The 19,306-nt window shown below is 38.1% G+C and overlaps 1 protein-coding gene across 2 annotated transcripts in view; it reads left to right on the top strand.

The window, feature by feature from the left end:
* Positions 1 to 19,306, top strand: part of PCDH7 (protocadherin 7) — a 403,732-nt gene that overhangs the window by 18,874 nt on the left and 365,552 nt on the right. The gene's annotated exons all lie outside the window — the stretch shown is intronic.

Here is a 19,306-nt window from a genome sequence, read left to right as displayed (position 1 = left end):
ACTAATTTTTTGCCATGACAGTGTTTTCGTAATGTGTTGATGACACTTTTTATTATAGGATCTTTATTCACCTGAATAAATGTCTCTGAACGTGTATCTTTGTAATATAATTCTGGTTCCGTTATGTGGTAATTCTGTATCTTATGCTCTGAAATGTTCTTTTTATATTACTGGAATGATTTAAACTTTTTAAACTTTGAAACCATTGAATCAAATCGTTGAGGTGGTTGTTTCCACAGTCCACTTAAAAATTTGGAGAATTTTGTTTTATGAATGATAGGTATTAAAAATATTGCCAGCATTGCTGTTATTTCTGACTGATGGAAAGAAAATAGGATAAAATGGTGAGGAATCTGCCTCATCTCCTCCGGGCCTTACTTGAATACTTGAATTCTTATGGAACCCAACAGATCCCCTCTTAACATTCTCTTAAAAGTTTCACTCCAGTTTGGAAACAACCAACTTAAAGCCAAACTACTCTGGAAATCAGTTACTGTTTATTATTGGCTTATTAAATGCAGGCATCATTAACACATTCTAAAATGACTACATAGGTAGAGTATAAGTAAAGTAGATAGAAAGAGTTTGGTTTGAGCTAGGAAGCTGTTTCGAATTTAGTGTCTGAAAATGGGCAATCAGTTACGAAATCTGTAAACATCAGCGTAGGTATTGGTACACGTTTAGGGAGCAAAAATAGAAGAAAACACAAAAAACGCAGTGTGTTTTGCATAAGCACATTACGAGACTTGGTGATATTCTTCATGCTGTTATCACTCTAAAAAATGTTTCCTGGATACACCTTGTGAGTTGTGTTGTTTTTTCTATTCACATGGATAAGTGGGGATTGTGTTGCGTCTTCAGGGATAAATAGCATGAATACCTACTTTAAACAGTAAGCAAGTAATAATAATGCATGCTTATGTGTCCTTGAGAATTCACCGCCATGAATTTTGAACTTTTTGATTGTTTTTTTGTGGAACAAGAATAGTTGTTGCTACAGACGAGGCAGGGATTCCTCATGGCAAAGAAGCGTTTGTAGTCATGTAGCTGCTCCGTTTAAGCCTGAGAAGTGGTTTAATAAAGAACTTTGTTTTCCTGTACGTTTATGTGTTCAAATATTACACATAAGATTGTTTGCTAATCATTAGGTGATGTGACATCCTCCAGGGACGTGAAGTGTCCCCACTGTGTCCCATTACAGTTGACAGTGCATGCCCAATGTACAGGAAGAACCGATATGGCTCATACAATAAATTCACTCGTACACAGTACTTCCATCATCTACATAAATGTGTCTGTACACCTTTCTCTTCTCTTCATCAGCAATGCTCAGTTCTGCATTTCAGGCCAGAGCTGCCATGCAAAGAAAAGGAGAGTGATTTGTGCGAAGCCTACACAAAGGAAATCCAGCCACATCTCTAGTCCTCAATCATCGTGTCCTGCACGCTTGTGCAACTTACCTCGTGTTCACAGTGGACCCGTGTGGTGCTTTTTGGATTTGTAGCCTGAGTAAGAGTGCTGCCATTTGAGCTGTGAATTTAGTTTTGCTTTTGTTAAGGGTCAGAAAGAAAGAAACTATTCATCACATTCTGCTTCCTATAAAGAGACATTGAAATGCAGAAAGATCCTCACATCTAAAAGCGTGCCTTACCATACAATATGCCCCTGCATTAGTGGCTACAGTCTGGCTGAGAGGCAGATGCAGATTTTATAAGATTTATTTTGGTCTTGATCTCTGAGGTTGAGCAGATCGCTGCAACTTTTCTCTATCTCGTGTTTCTAACTTATTTATCGCACCATGGGAAAGGTAACAAACTAAAAATCAGTGAATCTTTGGCTATTGGATGAATGTAATTTTTATGACATATTACAGTAAACAAACTATCTGGGGAGGATGGAGGGAGATTAAGCAAAAACGAAGTAATGGCGCTAAAAGCTGCAGCCAACCCATTTTCTAAGAAGAATTAGTTGTTGTTTTTTTTAAAAAAAGACTATCTTCTTATCAAAAGTAAGCATCATGTTGTCATCTTATTCCTAGCGCTCATCTGCAGGAGAATTGAAGACATATTATTTTATCACTTTTAGTAAAAGCAGAAATCTCTTCTTGAAGACAGGAGAAAAAACATACTTCAGAACTGGAGAGGAAAGTCTCAAGTTACAAAAAGAAAAATAAAAGGAGGGTTTTGTTCAGGGGGCCAAATAAATATATGGCTGATTTCTTTTTTTTCTTATTTAAGCTGGTTTCTTACTGGGGCTGTTTTTTGAATAATTGGAAAAAAAATGGGTGGGGAGGAATTTTTTCATCAAAGGCAAAAGATAGTAAAAAATAAAAGTTACTAAGGGAATAGAAATAAGAAGTTGTATCTTTCTCTACTTTCATGATTGTCTCCATTGCCCCCCTAAACTTATAAATGAAAACCTCTGAAAAAATATCAAGCTTTGAGGAAAGTGCTAGAGGGTAAACAGTAACATTCTGTGATCCTTCAGCCCCCTACTCTCTCAGTCTCACTCTCTCTGTCTCTCTCACACGCGCACACACACAGACACACACACACATGCAGGAGTGCACGCTTGCATACCCTCACTAAGTGAAACTATTTTGTTTTAAATTAGTCACACAATTACCTTTGCAAACTAAAAATAATAATAGTAATAATCAGTTCAGTGAGCATTGAAATTTTGGAGCCATCCTGGCATTTTTGAAAGCTGCTTTTAGAAAAGTTATTAACCATCTCACTGGGTTTCAAGTGGTGAAGGGACATTGCTAGAATAATGATAGCGGAGTGGACATTCTGCACTTGGCTGTCTCCTAGAAGACATTGGACGGAGGCAATCCGTGTCTCCCTCGATCCTTCAGGCTCCTCCACAGCGAACTCAGTTTATGATGTCAGAGGTGTTGCTCTTTTCTTTCCCCAGGGACATCCTGTAAGCTTTTACACTTGCTCTATCTTCATTTTTCCCGCCAAACAGGCTGAGTTTTCTCACTGTCTCAGAGGAAGTCAGATGTCAGTAAGTACCAAGCATGGAAGTGATAAGAATATTTTAAACACTGAATTTTTTTTTTTTTAAGTTTTTGTATCTCAGCCACACTGAGAAAGCTACAAAGGACTAACAAACTTGGGATTTCCAATATTCTTTGATGGTATAACTAAAAAGTATTAAAAGCAAAGGTAGAACTCAAAAGTTTGCCTAAGATGTGTTCCCACCAATCTATGTGATCCTGAATCAGAAAGGACCTTAAGTAAGACAACTGGAGGTTACATGTCCAAATGAATCTTATTCATTCATTTATTTAATGCCCGACTATTGATGTCCCATTATATTTGACATGTAAGACAGGGGCTCATAGTCTTGTGGAGGAGACACACTGGCAATGGAATAATTATACTGTAGTATGGTTATGGGTTATAATAGGAGCCATACATACCCGGGAAGGATTTAGTGATGCCTAGGGAGGTTGACAATTGACAATTACCTCACAAGGAAGTTATAATGTGGCTTTAATTTATTTCTTCGGCATCAGTCCTGCAACGTTGGCCATAGGGAATTAACTGTTCTTATTGGAGCTGAATTGGAATGTATTTTCTCCACACCTCATCCTCCTTTACATTTCAACAGGTTTTTGCTTTTTATGCATCTCTAATGGATTTTTTTTCTTTGATTGTTAAAATTAGAACCACTTAATGAGCAATTCAGTTAGCCTCACTGCTTTTTAGTCATTCTGTGATTTTGACCAAAAACTGAACTTATTCACTGTAACTGTTCACTCTGAATTCTTCACACTTGGCTCTGAATGACTTTTAGTAATTTGCTGATGTCAAATCACCTTCAAATGGGAACTATTACTATCACTGAAGAGATTGAAAGAAAAGAGACACAGGCTGCCAAGCGATTTCCAAAAGAGGAGTTATATAGATGCTTTTAATCACGGCAACATTACTGGAATATTTACACCCTCTCCAGGCAACTTTGAAAAATACAGCGACTCATCTGAGTCATAAGTTATATTTTCCTAAAAATAGTCATGTAAGCTTGTATTTTTATATTTTGTATTTATTTTATGCATTATCTAAAGTGTTATAGCCCTGGGATTTCCCAAGAAAAATCATCATTTTTTTTTTTTACAATTTCTAATTATTTTTAGTCCCTTTTCATTTCTTCTAGTGCTCTCCTTCTCCCCCGAGCACCTATCATGTCTTCTATTAACACTGGTACTTGTTATCAACTGGCTTTCAGATAGTCCTGCTTAAGTGACTGGTTGATGACAGCTTTTAAGATGTTGCCTCTCCAAGTTATATTTCTATTCTGGTGGATTCTGGATGAACAGAAGGCATGATGTGAGGCTTTCTCATGAAAGGAGTCATATGAGATGCTATCTAGATACAATACAGAGGAAAACACTGGGAGACAAAACAACCCAGGTTGAATTTTCTCTTACCATTCTTGGTCCCTTGATCTCTTGAAGGTATCACTTTATAACAGACCTCTGGTTTTGTGTCCAGGTGGCAGTAAGGTGTCCCTTGTTTGGTGCCACCACTGCTCCATCACTCAGGGTCAAATTACCCCATATATATATACATATACACACGTATATACATATATGTGTTGAGTTCACATAAATATAAACATAAATATATACACACACACAATGTTTTCCTCTAAAGAAATAATAGTCTTGTTTAAAATCCTAGGGTAAATTTTGCTCTGGAAGTACCACACCTCCAGGAGGTAACAGAGGCTGATAATCCTAATTTAGATGATAATTTAAAAATTCTAAGGTATATTTCTATCATTTCTAAAAAGTATTAAAAAGAAGCTGCAACAGGGCCACATTTGTAAAATGTCCTTGTCCAGCTTCATGGTGAAAGATCCAAAAAGGAGGTTACTTATTGGAAGAACAACCAGATTAATTTTGGGGGAGTTAGAGTCAGTTGTAAGGCCTACAGTATGAAAAGAGAACAGAGGACTAGATCTTCTGGGATGGGCGACACAGTACAGTCAGCCTTGGTTGTAATCCCTCTTTTAAGGTTTTGGCATCTCTGTTCCGTAGTCTTTTATAATTCTATAGTACCCTCTTTTCCAGTCTCCTGAGGCCTTATTTTCAGTAACTGTTCCTGAAATCTACCTCATTTACGTTCTATAAAAACTTGCAGAACCTCTGTGTAATTCCCTGAAGGTAATTGTTGAAATATTCTATTAAGAGTACATTTAAACTGATGGATATTTGTGGTTTAATATGTTAATATTAATAGCAACTATTTGTAGGAATTGGAAATTGACTTGCAAAAACATTCCAGCTAACAATGGCTATTTCAACTCTCTAAGTCTGAAGGAAGAGAAGCATTTGTCTTTTATTCCTTCCTTCCTTCCTTCCTTCCTTCCTTCCTTCCTTCCTTCCTTTTTTCCTCTTCTTTTCTTTCTTTTCCAAGTTTTTAATTGGGTAGAGTCTAGTAAACCATACATAGATGTTTGTTGCAGCAGTCTTTTGAGGATTTAATAATCCAAGTTATTTTTATCCCTGGGTCATTTGTACCACTGGTATCATGGTGGATTCTTTCATGAATCATAGTAGAGCAGTATAATTAATCATTTGAACAAGATATATGATGTGCCTTAATACTTTAAGTATTTCAATGCATTTTTGAGTGTTTCTCCATTATGGCAATCTGTAATATGGCTTTTAAAAAGGTGTTGGCTAAAACCATCTGTGTAAAGATAAAATGTTTCAGTATGCTATGTAGTTAACTTTAAACTGTGTCTAAGAAAACGGAGGCATCGTGGTACTATTTAACCAGGAAACTTTATGTCCTCTGGAATGTTGGCTGATGCATCTAACCATAATTTTCCAGGTATCTTCCAGGCCTTACTTTAGTGTAACAGTAGTTTCCTACTGCCCTTGTACAAATTATTGTGAACGTGGTGGCTTAAGCAACAAACATTTATTTCTTAGGGTTCTGATGGTCAGAAGTCTGAAATGGGTGTCAGTGTGTTGGCAGGGCTCTACATCTTTTTTGGAAGGTGGAGGGAGAAGCTGTTTCCTTCTTCCTTCCTCTCTTTCTTTCTTTCTTTCTTTCTTTCTTTCTTTCTTTCTTTCTTTCTTTCTTTCTTTCTTTTTTTCCAGCTTCCAGAGGCTGCCTGCAGTCTTTGGCTCTTGACCATCTTCCATCTTCATGGTCAGCAATAGCTGGTAGTCTTTTTCATGTCCATACCATTCTGACTCTCTGCTGCCTCTCTGATGTATTTAAGGACACTGTGATTGCATTGGGCTACTTGGATAATCCAGGAAAATATCCTTATTTTAGGGTCAGTTGATTAAAACTTTAATTTCACTTACAGATTTAATTCCCCTTTGCCATGTAAAGTAACATATTCATACACTCACAGGATTAGGATGTGGACATCTTCACAGCGGGGGAAAGGGGGTGTGGGCATCATTCTGCTCACTGAAGGTCTGATAAGCAAATATTCCAAAAATTTGATAACCAGATTTTATAAACCACAAAATATTATTTGGGCGGTCTCTAGTTGGACTTTTTTTTTCTTGTGTGATCTCAACATTTTAATTTATTACCCAATAGATATTTTATCGTTACCTCTACTCTATCTTAATTTTCCCTCAAAACAATTTATCTGTATTTGAAAAAATTTAACAATAGAAAAAGCTGAAATGATCAGTTTTCTTCTTTTTGTAAGATGAAAAGCTTACTTTCACAAATAGAGCCATCAAATTTTTGAGATGTGACCAGAAATATGATTGCCAGTTTCATGATTTCCTTCTTAACTTTAATAGGATCATGAGACTGGAGCAACTTTCCAAATTGTTTATTTACTCAACATATTAAGTGTCTATTATGTACAAATAATACGATTGTTGATACATAGGGTCTGACTTACTCAACCAGAGGCAGTGAAGGGGTGAGACTAGTCTAGAGGTGGAGTAGATCTGATTCCTCTTTGGATTTCAGTATCCTAATCTGTAATTGGAGGATTCCAGTGTCTGCTTTGTAAGGGTGCTGTGAGAGTTAAGTGAGATGACGGGTACATGGATACTAGAACATATAGGAACTCAACAAAAAACAGTGACTTTACTCTCTAGGATTTGGCCTGACAGTGATGCCATTAGAGGGACAACATGACAGCAGCGGTAACTTGAGGGCAGGAGAATGTAATTATATCTGGCACTGGTCATAATTACTCTCTCTCTCTAACTACCTTGGCTTATGATCTGTTGCACTGCAGAGCCCATACCAACTATGACTGGACTAGTAGTTATCGACAGAAGAAATGATACGTTTTGACTTAGAAAAGACCATACAGTCACAGCTTACTCAAACTCATTCAGTTTACTTTATATGTATTCTCTTTGGAGATAGTGAATCCAAGATAGTGTTCCCTTCCAAAAGAAAAAAAGAAAGAAAGAAAAAAAGGAAAAGAAAACGAAATGCTGACTCTGGAGAAAATACTTGGCCTCACCAATTCTCATCAATCAATGCTCCCTGAGATCCTAATGGAGACATTCCCTGTTCCTTCTTTGATGTCTGAAGTTCTCACAGTGCACACATGTTAACATCGCTTAGTTTCTTAAAGTCCAATAGCAATTTTTGTCTCTTTGTCTGAATGAGCAAATTTCAATGGGTCCAGGTTTTCTACAATAACTGTGGTAGCAGGCAGAGGAGAGGAAAGATAGAAGCAGTCTCTGAGACTCTGAAATGCATTAAGCATCTTTCTTGATTTAACATAAAATGATCAAATACATGAGCATGCCTGGAGTTATCCTATTTTTCTATTGTAACCCTGGTGGGCATTTTTGTAGAAGAGGTTCAGAATACATTATCTTTGAAGAAGATTCCAATTGTCAATATAACATGACTGCAACATTATTCTTCTAAGGGGAAGAAAAAGAGATAACAGATGACTAACTCTATGACTCACATTTAATATAATGCCCAGAGAACTCCATTATGACTTTTGCATTTCATATGGAACTTAACGGCCTGGGCGATGCCTGGAATTTAGGCAAATAGCAATATAAGGAAGTTTACTTCAGAGCTGGTATGAAATGAGACTATGACTCCGATATAAGAAATTCTGTACATATTATTACTCTATAGGGTTTTTAGGTATAGGTTTATTAGTTACTGTATCTATGGGTTTCCTTTTCTCATTGGTAAAAAAATAAACATCCTTTTTTTAAAAAGATGTATTTATTTATTTTAGAGAGAGAATGCATGATGGGGGAAGGGGCAGAGGGAGAGAGACAGAATCTTAAGCAGACTCCACACCAAGCACAGAGCCCAACGCAGCTCCATCTCAGGACCCTGAGATCATGACCTGAGCCGAAACCAAGAGTCGGATGCTCAGCTGACTGTGCCACTCAGGCGCCCCTAAAAATAAGCATTCTCATAATATTTATAGAATTTTGGAGCTCAAGTGTTTTAAATAGGTGAAAGTAATCTATAAATTATAAATTGCTATACAGAGGTTATTTATATCTGTTGGGTTGATGCCGGGGATGCCAGTAGACATCCTACAGGGCACAAGACTGCTTCTCACAGCATTGAAATATGGGGCCCAAGATGTCAGTAATGCCAAGGTAGAGAGCTCCTGCCCATGGCCACTTTGTTCCACCCTTAGGCTGACAAGGCCAGGGAGAGAGAGAGAAGTTAATGGAATATGGAAGCAAAAGGATTTGGAGAGCTACCCAAAGTGGGCCTGTAGGCTGGGCGAAAAAATACTCTGACTTCCTTCTCCTGTTCTTTAGTCTGGGCCAGGAATTCCCATTGGCCAAACCTCACTATAAATCAGAGAAAAAGGTATCCTGTGAATGCGAGCTGTATTGCTCAACCTCCTATGTATAGAACATGATCATAAGGAATAAAGACGAGACTGGACAGAACAGGTGTGTGGGGGAGGGGCAAAAAATAGAAAATCTTTAAGCCTAATCATAAATTGCTGTCTTAAATTAGTATTCATATCTGTGAGTCCATGTGGAAACGATGTCTGTGAACAGGTTCATCAGTATGCAGAGGGACAAGTCAGTATGCACGGGTACAAATTTGGAGAGAAGGAAAATTCAGAAATAATCTGCAGCTAAGTTCTTCCCCAGAGATATTGTTTGTTCATCATATTAAAACCTTTATCTGCGTATGTCCATTTATTCATTTACCAAGTTACTGAGAGTGTGCTGCGTGCCAGGTATTGGTTCAAATACAGAAGATACAGCAAATGGATAGGAAAGGATGCCCACTCCGGGGACAGCTTTGGATGTCGCAGAAGAAACAGCCATATACACAAACAGCTCCCAACACTTGGGACATTTATGTATAAAGTAGCATGGGAGAGAAGGGAGATACTAATTTTTTCCTGGGATGTAGAAAGGCCTTGCAGAGTAAGTGACCTTGACACAGCCTTCAAGGCTAAGAAGGTGCTTTCTGGACAGGGAAACCGAAGAGTTAGTACAAGAATTAGAGGTGCCCTTTATGATGGAGTGGAAACAGTGGGTGATAAAAAACAGTGGAGTTTCTATTTCTAAGGACTTCAGGGGCCATGCTAAGATATTGGAGCTGTAACTGCAAAGTAGTCGAGAATCACTGGATATACACAAGTAATCCTCATGCAAACTGACTTAATTAAAAAAAAAATTCCAGCTTCTATACCCTTGTGTGATATGAGCCATTCAGAATTTTGTCTTTAAATTAAAATCTTTTAAAATAATACCCTAAAATTGATGCTGTACAGATTCAATTACTTCTGAGTAAGCTTAATTTCGTGGAGGTTTTACTGAGGCATTTTGATGTTCAAAAGTGATAACACTTAACAAATGTCCTATGCCGGACTATTCTGATTAGAGTGTTAGAGGATCAAAGATCTCAGAAATATGTTGAGAATAAGAGTCCCTCTTCTGTTTCTCCACTATTAACATCCCCTCTATCCTCACACACACACTGGGAAATATTTCTTATGTCGTTGTCTTTTAGAAACTTGTGATATAATCATAGCAGGGGGACAGATTTAAAGAAAGTTTGTAAGCTGTAGGATTGGTACCCTGGTTTCATATTATGTGGATGCTCCTGAATTTGATGGTGTTTGCATATGAATACATATCTATTTTGTTTGGCCTGTATAAAATTCATTAATCATTGTGTCCCCCATAGAACTAAGCACCCTGCTTTGCTGATGCTAAATGATGTTTTTGCCTGGGGCGTCTGGGTGGCTCAGTGAGATAAACGTCTGACTCTTGTTTCCAGCTCAGGTCATGATTTCAGGATCCTGAAATCCAGCCCCAGGTCATGCTGCCCGCTCAGTGAGAAGAGTCTGCTTAAAATTTTCTCTCTCTTTCTCTTTCTCTCTCTCCGTCTGCCCCTCTCCCCACACGTACAAGCGTGCACTCTCTCTCTTATGAATAAATACAATCTTTTAAAAAAGAATGTGTTGAATTGACATTATAGACTTCACTTTCAGCCAGACAATTAGATTTTGGAGCTTCAATTTAGAAAATACCTTCAGATAGCAGGACACGTTTTTCCCCCCACAGGATATGTACTTGTTATCTCTCATTTGCCCAAGCAAATGTGGAGGGGGGCATATTGAGGAATATATTTTTGTCACGTTGTTTTCTTCCTTCCCACTACTTTATGTATGTATATATATATATATGTAGGTATGTATGTATTTATTTATTATTTTAAAGATCTGGTGCGGAGAGCACAGGGGGAGAGTGAGAGGGAGAAGCAGACTCCCCGCTGACCAGGAAGCCCGATGTGGGAGTCAATCTCAGGACCCTGAGATCATGACCTGAGCCCAAGATAGAAACTCAACTGACTGAGCCACCCAGGCACCCTCCACTACCATTTTTAGTGCGCAGTTTTTCATTGTTTTAAAAGAGTAAACCTATGGCCATAAGGGTTTTTGAGGATAGCATATGGTTTGTTCTGTAGTTTATGTTAGAGAGGATACTGAAATAAATAACATGATTGTCTTTGAAGATGAAGAGGACGTTTAGGTAGTTCCTACTCATTCACCCTTCTCCAGCTGCCTTCTTTACCTTGTTTTTGGTATTGGTTGGCCTTCTTGGCCTGATAGAGCAGGGCCATCCATTTTGTCAACACATCTCCAAATCTAGAGTTGAAGCCTCGAGTGAGGGGGTAGCAGAAACTATCTGCTTTCTCCTCTTCAGTTTGGAACCTGAAACTTGGGGGGGAAAGTCATAATTGAGTAGTTAGCCTCGGTATGCCCACTTCTCAAAATAATCAGTGTTTAAAACTATCTTTTGATCTGAAAGTGAAGAATGTTAAAAATGCAAATGCATATGAGAAGATGTGGACTCCTCCTCTGTTCTTGACACTTTTTGCAAACCTTCCTTAGTTATTGTCTCAGAGAAGGTGAGAATCTTGGCGATTCCTGGTGGCTGCAGAACTTTGACCCAGATGCTTCTAAAACTAGTCTTTTTTCCTCTTACCTTTTGCTTTCTTCTTTGGGGGTGAAAGCACCTGGAAAGGAATGGGACACATTTTGTGAATAAAGTTGTTTGGCCCCACATACTCTATTGCTATTTAAATAAATGATAATTTATTCTTCAAGAGGTAAGTCAATGACTATTAGTATAAGTCAGTTGAAAATATTAGGGCTTCGGAATGGGAACATTTAAACTTGGTGTCATGGATTTTGGGAAGTTCTGAAAGGAATAAGCAGTGTTTAGATTCCAGTAATCTTTGATTAAAATATATTAATGAGAGTGGAAGAGTTCTCAGCTGGCTGGTATGGAAGATAAAACACCGTAAATGTCAGCATCATGCCTGGGCAACTCTTTAAGTCATTATAAACAATAATGGCCACTATAAAAGACAAGGTCAGAGCGTTTCTCTTAACTCTTCCATACAGATTTTTTTTTAATTTCTGGTACATATCTCATTTCCTTTCAAGTATCTTTAACTGTAAAGAGAGAGATAACCTTTATAACTCTTTCTTTTATTGATAAGGCAACAGAAGGAAAGTCCCTCAGTTTATACGCAGTTGCTGTAATCTGTGAACAGCATATTTTCCTGAGCGGTAATATGGTTACGTGAGCGAGAATTGTTTAAGAAATATGTTTTCACATAAATTACAGATTTTGCTAAGTTAATGTGTGAAAGTGCGTTGTAGGAAATGGAGACATTTTTTCAGGCAGGCAGTTAGTATAGGGGAGACGACCAGCAGCACACCATGCAAGGTTGTGGTCTGTCTGTCATGGGACGTCTGGATTTTTAACCCAGGCTCAGGCTCAGTTTAACCTGGGCTTCCTTGGCAATGACCTTCTTAGGCTCCATTAGAAGACAAATGAATTCTTCTATTATTCAACAAATATTTATTAAACACGTACACTCTTTGGGGCTCACTCCTTGTATTCTAATTTCGAGTGAAGACTTAAAAAATATCATATATGTGATGAATTTTTTTAAAAAAATTGTGAAGTATCCTCTTCCGAGTATTCTTCCCAAAGGAGTAATTACCAGTAAGTTCTGACTTCATTGAACCTATAAATAAGGAATGGTATTATTGGAAAAGATAAATCATTATATCTAGAATTCGAAATAAGGTCTGAAGTAAATTTGACTCTTATGAAATTTACTGATAGAGACCTTGATTTTTTTCCAAAAGTGTTTCTGATAATAGAAAACTACTAAACATAACAGTGTTCTGTTTCTGAAATACATTTCCATAAGCTACACTGCATCTCCCTACACAGGCTTGTCAAATCAGTTAGGTTGGGCAGTCAGCGTTAACTTAAATTTAAATCTCCTCAAGCTGTTAACCCTTCTGAATTCCTCAAAACCGTCAGGATTTGCTGCAAACACTGGATAGAGGGAGGAGGCAGTAGCGGAAGGGGTTACTATTAGCCTCTACCATTACTCATTAGGACTGGTGCTGAAATAAGTTTAGCTCCCTATCCGGCAAGGGACTAAGCATTCCCTAGTCATTTATCAAGTGAAAGGAAGGAGGTTGGCATATTCAAGCAGCCCCAGCAATGGGAGCAGAAATGTATCACTTTATTATTTTCCCTTTCTTCTGCAGAAAACATGATATATTGATTTACTTTAGATTGTTTAGGGTCTAAGGTGTTTCATGCTTGCAAAAGTTATGAATTAAAAGTCCTAACTTGTAAGGTGTTAATGGGAATGAAATTCACACCCATTGCAGGAGATATTAGTTGGAAACAATAAATCTTGTCAGGATCAAGGTACTTTTATTACTGTAAAAAAATGAAGGTCACAAGATAATACTATTCAGGGAAGTATGTAAGACATTTAAAGAGATTCATCATTTTTCATATGACATACAGATACCCTTTTAAAGGATTTCACTATTTTATCTCTGATTTGATTTGGTACTTAAATATTTTAAGTCAACCCTTTAGAAACCCATATGTATTTTTTTTCGACATTATCTAATTGCATGGTTTAACAAGTAGATGGGTGGTCAGGATTTCTGGGGAGTGTCCATAATTGTTTGGTGCTGTTCAGATGGCTTCAACAATTTTATTCACAATGACGGTTTAAGGAAATCCACGTTGACCGAGGATCTATTATATACCAGACACCATGCCAAGTGTGTTTAGGCTGAGTGGGTCATCTCATTTTTATGGTGCTGTTGGATATTATTTTCGTGCCATTTTCACAGGTGAAAAAAACCGAGGCTCAACGTTTACTAACTTGCCTAAGGTCATGTAGTTAATAAGGAATAGAACCCAGTGGGAGGCCCAGGGAGGGCTTTGACATCAGAGCTTCTTTCTGTTTAAAATTAGTGACGGGCCTCACATGGCACTTCATAGCCTTTGTACTCATCTGTAATAACAATGGGGCAGTAAAGCTCAAAAGCACCTGATCTTGGAAGTTTAAACAACCCAACTGCAGATGCATCTCTATTTTAAACTGGTAAGATTCTGAAAGCTCTGTGTGTACGTGTGTAAAGTAAGATTTATTTTTATTAGTTTAACACCAAGCTACTATTCTCCCCATCTGTTGCTGGTGGCTGGAGGTGGTGGCGCCATTTTGGTTCTCTCTGTAATTGTTTTTAGCGAGAGAAATTTACACATGTAAGCCTGTTATATATAAGCTTCTTGTTAGACCCTGTATGCTGCTTTCACCTCCCCACATTCCTGCCTCACTGTTCCTCACAGGGAAAGAGAAGCTTCTAGGCCTGACCCATGAAACACCTTTGCCCTCCTAAGGTGATACTTACAGAGTGACCAAGTAGTGCTAGATGCTGTCTTAAGAGCTTGAGAAGGAGGGGGCTGACCTATGGGTTCTTCCTAACAGCCCGATGAGTAAGGAGTCCCTAGCATCCCCACTGAGAAGATGAGGAGATTCAGGTGCATGGAGTTCAGTAACTTGCCAATGTCCTATAACCAGTAAGTGGTAAAAATGGAACTTGAACCTAGAGCATCTGAGGCCAGAGACCTTGACCTTAACCATGACCTTATACAGACTCCCCAGATGATCACAACCTCTTCTTACCTTTTATGTCCCTGTGTCAGGTTACCCCAAAAAATGTGCTAAGGCTAAAGTCTTTATCCATGTGTGTGATGCCACTCCTGTATTTCCCCTCCAATATTACTTCATTAATCTTTCTCTACCTGAGTTATAGTCACTCTTTCTCTCCTCATCAGTTCTTTTTCCTCTACTTATAAATAGGACCAGATGTCTCGTGTCTTAAATAGTATCAACGTCTTCATACCCCTCTACTCATAAAACAGAATCTTTAGCACACTATATTCCTTTCTTTTTTTCCCTTTCAGCTGCCGTCTCACTGCTCTCTGCTTTATGCCCTAACCCCCTCCTACAGCTGTTCCTGTTAAGCTACCTCTGCCTGAGAAGTCTGTACCCTTTGGCTTTGCCGGACCACAGTTTTTATAAAGTTCTATCCCTAGAGCTCACAATAACAGCTGTCACTACATACTAGGTGCACCCCGACATCCGTGAACATTCCCCCATCTTTCTCACTCCTTTCGTGCGTTGTCCCCAAAGCATCTATGAAGGGTTACATTCTTTATTTTAAGAAGTCACTACCTACCAGAAGAGCTGTTTTCAAATGACAGTTGGTTTCTGTATTTCTGTCCCTCCGGTCTCAATGTAAATTGTGCAAAATTGAACTCACTATCTCCCTTTTACCAGCACATCACTTTTGCTCCTCTTCTGGCTTCCATCCACAGACCATCCAGCGTTCACGACGCTGCCTTCAGAGTGATCATTCTAAAAACTAGATCTTGCCTTCTAGATCGCTCAGGTAGCTGCTCTGTGTAAAACCCTCCAGTAGCATCCATGGGATAAAGTGAACACTGATGAGCAGAGCAAAAAGATTTTTAGCGAATGAATTAAACCATCTACGTTTCTTGTTTTATTTCCCAAGTACTCTGCTCTGGCCACACTAAACCACTTGCTATTTGCTGCTTGTCCTACTTTCCTTTTTTTAAAAAAAAAAAAAGATTATTTATTAGAGAGAGAGCACTACTGGGAGGAGCAGAGGGAGGGGGGAGAGAAAGAATCTCAAGCAGATTCAGTGCTGAGTGCGGAGCCTGATGAGGGGCTGGATCTCATGATCCCGAGATCATGACCTGAGCCCAAACCAAGAGTCAGTTGCTTAATTGACTGTAGCACCTAGGTGCCCCTGTCTTACTTTCCTTTTATCAGCTCCAAGCCTTGGTACGTTGCTTTTTCTCTGTCTACAATGTCCTTTGATCCTTCTCTGTTCTTCAGAAATACTTATATTTTTTGACTCAGTGACTCAGCTCAGATGTCACTTCTATGCAATGCTTTCCCTGCCTCCCACACTTCATGAGTTGTTCTTCTTCTTTTGGTCTTTATTCAACATACGCTAATCACTTTGCTTTGCAATTAATTTTTTATACACCTACTCCCACAGTAATGTGACCTTTGGAGGAAAAAGGATTATATCTAATTTATTATTGACTACACAGTGTCCTCTACATAGTAGGCTCTGAATGAAAGCTTGTAGAATGGTTTCTGTGATCAAATGAATGAGTGAAAGCAACACATTTTCATTTAATGCATATTTAACATGCTCTGTGCCAGGCAGCACTCAAGGCACAGAGATATGGCAAATCAAGCACTGATAAAAATTACTGCTATCACATGCAACTTACATTCTACTGGAGGGATGCAGACAATTAATAAGGTCTGAATACATAAAGTACAAAGTTAAATGGTGCAAGTACTATGAAAAAAACAAAAACAAAAACAAAGGCAAGAGATAAGAAATGCCAAGGGACGGTGAGGGAGGGCTGCCATTTTCAATGTGATGGTCAATGAAGGCCTTAAGAAAGAAAGTCACACTTGAGAAAGACCTCAAGTAGAAAAAGGAGGAAACTATTTGGGAAGAAGATCTCTCCAGGCAGAGGGAACATCAAGGGTAGTTTAGAAACGTGTGTAGGATACTTGTGGCGTGGTACAAAGACCACAATAGTGGGAAAGAGGAAGTGGCAGGGTGGGGGTGGGGGTGGGGGCAGTATTACAGATCAGATAAGTTCAGAGAGAACCCGAGGTGAGATGGTTTTACTCTGAGTACCTAGGAGGCCACTGGAAGACTGGCAGACAAGTGGAATACCTTATAAGAATTTAAAACATTTATCTTACAGTGCCATTATGAGCTGTTACTGCTGGTAAATTTGTAACATTGGTTGTGAAAATTGCCTTAAAGGCTCTTGATATTGCGGTTATTATCCCCACACATATATATTTGAAGAAAGCTAATATTCACAAAGATAAAAACCACATCTCCATCTGCAATAGCATGACAGTTGTGTGCACAGTAAAGGGCAGAGAGGATAAATGCACCTGTCTGCTTCTATGGACAAGAAGGGAGAAAAACATGGCCAGGAGTGTGTGGCATTACACTGGGATGACTTAACAGTTGTGGATTGGTTACTGCTCTTTTATATGCAGTTTTTTTGCTGAGAAGAGAGTATGCTATTTGAGAAGTTACAGATGCAGTTATTCTAATTAGTTTAATAGATAAATATCTTAGAAACTCTAACCCATTCAGGTAAATTTTTTGTATCTGTGTTGTTTTCCTTTTGTTTTATTTCTTTGGCAGAAGCTTTTGAGGTGATCATATCAAGGATGTCAGCATTCTTCTTTATGGATAGGTACAGAAATCATTCCATTTATTCTCTATCCTGATTCCTTGTTGCAATTTTATAGTTACTTTGAGGTCATACCTTTTTATGATAAAATAGAGGATACTGAGTTTCCTAGAATTGGATGGATCAGCTTTTAGGAAATTCTGAAAGTAAAGGTTCTTTGAAAGACAAAAGATATCCAATCAGACAGCCAACTTTATGCTAATCTGTGTTCTATAGAGAAAGATAGAGCTCCTGTTTTCCAGGAAGAGTAAAAAGATGGAACTTGAATGTGAAATGATTAGGTACTTGAGGTTTGTCTTTACGTGAAAAGAAAAAAAATAAACTGTAAAATTTTTTGGTATCTTAACTATAATTTTATTGAAATATAAATAAATGCATTAAAATATATACAATATAGTTGTATGTGTGTGTATAAATACATACACATAAAAAGAATACATTTCGGATGACCTAATTTAAATGAAACATTTTTTACGTGAGGTAATGAGTAAATGCTGGATTATTTAAGACAGTACCGTCATTATATCTGTTATACATAAATCTGCGTTCTTTTTTTTTAAAGATTTTATTTTTAAGTAATTTCTACATCTAGCATGCAGCTCATACCTACAGCCCCGAGATCAAGAGTTGTACATTCTACTGACTGAGCCAGCCAGGCACCCCAAAATCTGCATTCTCAGAGCAGACCTATCCTACATATTATTTTTGGATCATAAAGTGGCTCAAAAGGTTAGGATTATATTTCCCTTAGTTTAATCCCCACTCTCGAAATCCCCCATAATGAAACTTAGACCTATCTTTTCATTAAACTCTTCCTTCTAAACAGTGGCATCACCTCTCTACAGGAGAAATAGATGGCCACAATGTATGTATATAATTACTAAAAAGAAAAAACAAACTCAAGAAGTATGATAGTTAAGCTTCAGGGTCCATTGTTTCCTTCTCAAGGTCAGGATTCCCCAGCATTTCTGCATATCTGTGGCTCTCCCTTTGCCAAAATTTCTCCCATAATGCTTGTCTTACAGCTCATACTGAAAGGGTGGGACATTAAAGAGGAAGAACAGAGAAATGAGGGAGGTGGTCTTCTACTGACAAAGACACGTGCCAATGTCAGCATCCTCCTGTCTATCCCCACTCCCTCCCTCCGTTAGCACAGCCTCCTGGGAATTGTGACTCTTCTCTTCTCCCAGGAGTCTTATTTCCTTATCTCCAGTCTTCTCTCCACTTTCCAAGGATCTAAGAAGTTGTGGCTACCATTAGACTATATCAGAGAGAATGTGCTGGCTTCTCTCTTGGTCAGTGATTATGTCTCTTTTTGTTGATGGCAGGTGGTTTGGATAGTACCTGGAATTAGCGTGAGCTGTACTATATCTAAAATAAATTACTGATGGTATTTTTTTCAATATACTGGAAAAACCATGGAGGGATTTTTTCTGAAATTTTTATTTTTCTTCTATACATTTCGCTTATGCTTCTGCTGCCTGTTATCACTTCTTTGCTGGTTCTGGCACATGAGAGAATAAAACACACAAATTGAATAAACAATGAGTGAACTTTAATTATAGTATTAATGGAAAAATTGAGACCTTTTTTCTTCATAGTCACATATGCTTGTCATATGATTTTATATTGAACAAGTTTAATATATTAATTTTTTAGCTGTAAAACTGTTTTTTTTTTTTCTTAATTAGACGAACTTCTAAAAGACATCACTATACTAGGATATCCCTCAAAGGGCAATGACACAGATAAGCCCTCCCAACCAAGCACATGTAAGAACCACAACTCATAAAATATCTTTTGGTTTTTGACTCTTCTCACCTCCTTTTCCAGCTCAACCGTGTGTCTTGTACAGAAACAGATGCAGGAATGGATCACATGGGATCATACAGAGTACCCTCTTCCCAGTCCTCCTCTTTCTAGTTCTGTTTGTACCCTACATTTAGAAAGACCCACGTACTTGAACTCTACTTATAAAATGAGATGTCTGCAAGTTCCCTTTAACCCTGAGGTTGACTGTTTCACTGGGTGCTTGCCTCGAGGAACTGCTGTTTAATTAATAGACACCTCTTACTTGTATCTTATTCTAAACTCATTAGACATTAAGTAGTCAGATCTTTCAGGACTTTTAGATAGATCTTAGATGATGTTGGATTCTTGGCAACATCC

The sequence above is a fragment of the Ursus maritimus genome, unplaced genomic scaffold (assembly GCF_017311325.1).
Source record: "Ursus maritimus isolate PB19 unplaced genomic scaffold, ASM1731132v1 scaffold_8, whole genome shotgun sequence".
NCBI lineage: Eukaryota > Metazoa > Chordata > Mammalia > Carnivora > Ursidae > Ursus > Ursus maritimus.
The sequence above is the reverse complement of the archived record's forward strand: the minus strand, read 5'-3'. Positions and strand labels throughout refer to the sequence as shown.